We start from the raw sequence: 5,000 nt of genomic DNA, 5'->3' as shown, positions 1-5,000 counted from the left end.
ATATATATATATATATATATATATATATATATATATATATATATATATATATATATATTTCTATATATATATATATATATATATATATATATATATATATATATATATATATATATATATATATATATATATATATATATATATATATATATTTCTATATATATATATATATATATATATATATATATATTTCTATATATATTTCTATATATATTTCAATATATATCTATATTTCTATATATATTTCTATTTATATTTCTATATATACATATATATTTCTATATATATATATATATATATATATATATATATATATATATATATATATATATTTCTATATATATATATATATATATATATATATATATATATATTTCTATATATATATATATATATATATATATATATATATATATATATATATATATATATATATATATATATATATATATATATATATATATATATATATATATATATATATATATATATATATATATATATATATATATATATATATATATATATATATATATATATATATATATATATATATATATATATATATATATATATTTCTATATTTCTATATATATATATATTTCTATATATATATATATATATATTCTATATATATATATATATATATATATATATATATATATATATATATATATATATATATATTTATATATATATATATATATATATATATATATATATATATATATATATATATATATATATATATATATATATATTTCCATATATATATATATTTCTATATATATTTCTATATATATATATATTTTTTGATATTTATGTTTCTATAAATATATATATTTATATATTTATATCTTTATATATATATATATTTCTATATATATATATCTATATATTTATATATCTATATATTTATATATATATATATATATATATATATATATATATATATATATATATTTCTATATATATTTCTATATATATTTATATATTTATATATATTTCTATATATTTTTCTATATATATATATTTATATAGATTTATATATACATTTCTATCTATATATATATTTCTATATATATTTCTATATATATATATATATATTTATATATATATATATATATTTCTATATATGAGCCTGGTGTTGCCGCAGTGGGTTAGGGCAGCGGCTTGGGACCCAAGAGGTCCTGAGTTCAAGCCCCGTTGGGCCACTGAATTAATACACCAGGGGGTTGACTCAGCCTGTCATCCTTCCGAGGTCGGCGAAATGAGTACCAGTATACTGGGCCGGTGTATACCCCGGTTAACATAGGTGTACCTTATCCCTGTGTCGTAAGAGGCGACCAGGGTTGCGTCAGGAAGGGCATCCGGCGTAAAACATGTGCCAAATCATTATGCGGATCATACGGATGATCCGCTGTGGCGACCCCTCACGGGAGCAGCCGAAAGAAGAAGAAGAAGAAGAAATTTCTATATATATATATATATATCTATATATTTCTATATATATATATATTGTTGCGGATTCGCGCCCGCCGGCGTGCGAACGGCCACGTAACTCGAATCGCGGCACGTCGCCCACCGGACGGACAATCCAGTCGTGACCCTCTCGGACTAACGCCGGGAACTAGTCACGGGTGGACCTTTCGGTCTCACCACGATCGTGCCAATCGGCCCCCGCGTGGGATAGGGTTGCTCGCCAAATTCGACCTACCTAAGTACCCACACGGAGGGTAGACCGGGCGATCGCACCTCGCCGCAGGTCGACTTCGGACACGGGCCACTTTAAGCGACCCGTTCCGTACTATCGGGATAACCGAGCGGTGTTATTCGTCGGCCTCGACGGTTCGATTAATTATCGGGCGTTTTAGCCCACGACCAACCCTTTACGTGAAGCAAGATGGAGATTCAATGAAAGAAAAGACGAAGCGAAGCGGGAAAACAGTTCAACAATAAGCACATTTATTTCGCGATGAACGGGAAGCACACATATACAATTACACCAAAAGCACATGCAAAAGGGAAACACAATATTATGCAACAATGCAGATCTAACCGACTACCGGGCACACGGCAACACTGATACAATTTTACTTCACAGACGGCGCCGACAACACATATTCCCAAAGCAAAAGAAAAAGAACCACCCTCAAGGATGAGGCGGGCCTGGGGCCGAGACCGGGTCGGGCCTACCCGTCTGATGATGAGACGCGAAGTGGCGGTGGTGCCTCACTCCGCGGGCCTCGCGGACAGTGTCTGGTAGGGGGCGCGGGGGGAAGCAGGAGGGGGTTGCTGATGCTCGGGGGAAGGAGGATATCACCCTGTCTCGGGTCCCGCGGCGAGCGTCTCCTCCTCCCTCGGTCGCGTTGCTGGCCTCTCCCTGTGCAGCTCCCGGCACCGACGCGAGCACCCCCTCGTCCGCCTTCGCCGCCGTCACCTCTCCACAGCTCCGTCTACTCGCCCTCTCCGTCTCCTCTCTTGGCTCGTCCCAACTCTTCACTCTTGACTTCTCCCACTTCTTTCCAGCTCCACCGACGACTCTCTTGAACTCCGCACAACTGTCTTTACTGACGAACGCAGCCGTTTATATAAGCCCCGTGGCTTCGCTCTTTCACCCTTGACCCTTTGCCTCCGACCCTTCACCTCTAACTGGCTCCCCATTGGACCGAGGAAAAGTGGGCGTGAATGCTTTTTGATCCATGAATTTTCATATCGCGACCTCACTCCAACGCCCTGGAGGCGGGGCCAAATCGCCCACGCTCTCCGATTGGACGGAACAAAAGTGGGCGTGAGTCGTTTTTGATCCGTTTTCTGCGGAAAGTCCGTGATGTTTTTGAATACGCTGCTCGGTGCGCGCCCTGCACGAGTCCAGCATCGGTGCCCACGAGTGGCGCGAGATGGTGTGGATGCGATGGTGGCGAGTTGTGACGGTAAAGGTCGTGGCGGTTGTGGTGAAGCGGCGTTGTGGTTGGTGGTTGTTGTTGTGAAGCGGCGTTGTGGTTGGTGGTTGTTGTTGTGAAGCGGCGTTGTGGTTGGTGGTTGTTGTTGTGAAGCGGCGTTGTGGTTGGTGGTTGTTGTGTGATGGCTGTTGAGACGTGGTTGGTGGTGGTAATAATGGCGGCTGGTCCAAAATAAAGATAGTAAAAGAAAAACGGCTGTCCTGAAGAGTCGCAGCCCGCATGAATGACATTTATTCCCTCTAGACAACGGGTTTGGGCCTAACTACACATATACTTACCGAGATATCTCACCTGAGGGACCTGAATGGTGTTTTGCGAATTTGGTCAACCACAACAATATATTATATATATATATATATATCTATATATTTCTATATATCTATATATATATCTATATATTTTTATATATATATATATATATATATATATATATATGTTTTATATATATGTTTTATATATATATATATATATATATATATATATATATGTTTTTTTTTATATATATATATATATATATATATATATATATATATATATATATTGTTGCGGTCTTCGCGCCCGCCGGCGTGCGAACGGCCACGTAACTCGAATCGCGGCACGTCGCCCACCGGACGGACAATCCAGTCGTGACCCTCTCGGACTAACGCCGGGAACCAGTCACGGGTGGACCTTTCGGTCTCACCGCGATCGAGCCAATCAGCCCCCGCGTGGGATAGGGTTGCTCGCCAAATTCGAACTACCTAAGTACCCACGCGGAGGGTAGACCGGGCGATCGCACCTCGCCGCAGGTCGACTTCGGACACGGGCCACTTAAGCGACCCGTTCCGTACTATCAGAATAACCGAGCGGTGTTATCGTCGACCTCGACGGTTCGATTAATTATCGGGCGTACTCAGCCCACTACCAACCCTTTACGTGAAGCAAGATGGGGGTTCAATGGGGAAAAAGACGAAGCGAAGCGGGAGAACAGTTCAACAATAAAGCACATTTATTCTCGGCACACGGGAAGCACACAAATACAATTCCACCAAATGCACACAAAAAAAGAAAACACAATTCCATTTACACAAAAAGCAAACATAAAAGTGAAAACACAGTGCAGAGCTAATACCGACTACCGAGCACACGGCAACACTTATACAATTCTACTTCACAGACGGCGCCGACAACACATACCCAAAACCAAGGAAAAGAAATACCTCAAGAATGGGGTAGGCCTGAGGCCGAGACCGGGTCGGGCCTACCCGTCTGGTGATGAGACGCGGAGCGGCGATGGCCCCGCAACCCGCGGGCCTCGTGGACAGTGCCTGGCAGGGGGTGGGAAAGGGGCCCCCTTGGTCGCACTATCTCAGCGCGGGGGGAAACAGGAGGGGGTTGCTGATGCTCGGGGTATAGAGGATCTTTATTATGTGCGACGAGCGTCTCCACCTCGGCCAGGTCGCGCTGTCGGCCTCCCTCGGGTGCAGCTTCCTGCACGACGCGAGCACCCCCTCGTCTGGTGTCGCCGCCTTTCCACAGCTCCGTCCCCTCCGTTCCGACTCCAACGCACACGACGAGCAGCTCCACCGCCCGCGAAGTCTTGACCCTCTGCTTCCGACTCTCCTCTTCTTGACTCTCCGACTCCGTTCTGCTGACTCTCCCTCGTTCTCTCTTGCGACTCTCCGACCCCTCGTTCTCGTTCTGCTGACTCTTTCGCTCCGACTTTTACGACTCCTTTGACTGACGAACACCGTCCTTTTATCCCCCCCGTAACTTCGCCTTTGACCCCCTCCCTTTGACCTTTCACCTCGCTCCCCATTGGCCCGAGAAAAAGTGGGCGTGAAGGCTTTTTGATCCACAAATTTGCATATATCGATCGCCCTGGGGGCGGGGCCAATTCGCCCCTCGCTCACCGATTGGACGGCAAAAAGTGGGCGTGTGTCGTTTTCGATCAGTTTTTGAAGCAGAAAATCCGTGATTTTGTACACGCTGTTCGACGCGCGTTCTGCATGAGTCCAACACCGGTACCCACAGCGGGGCAAGAACGGTGGCGATGCT

The sequence above is a fragment of the Eptatretus burgeri genome, chromosome 11 (assembly GCF_056783735.1).
Source record: "Eptatretus burgeri isolate ZD-2024b chromosome 11, Ebu_testis_v1, whole genome shotgun sequence".
NCBI lineage: Eukaryota > Metazoa > Chordata > Myxini > Myxiniformes > Myxinidae > Eptatretus > Eptatretus burgeri.
Note: the sequence above shows the minus strand (reverse complement) of the source record.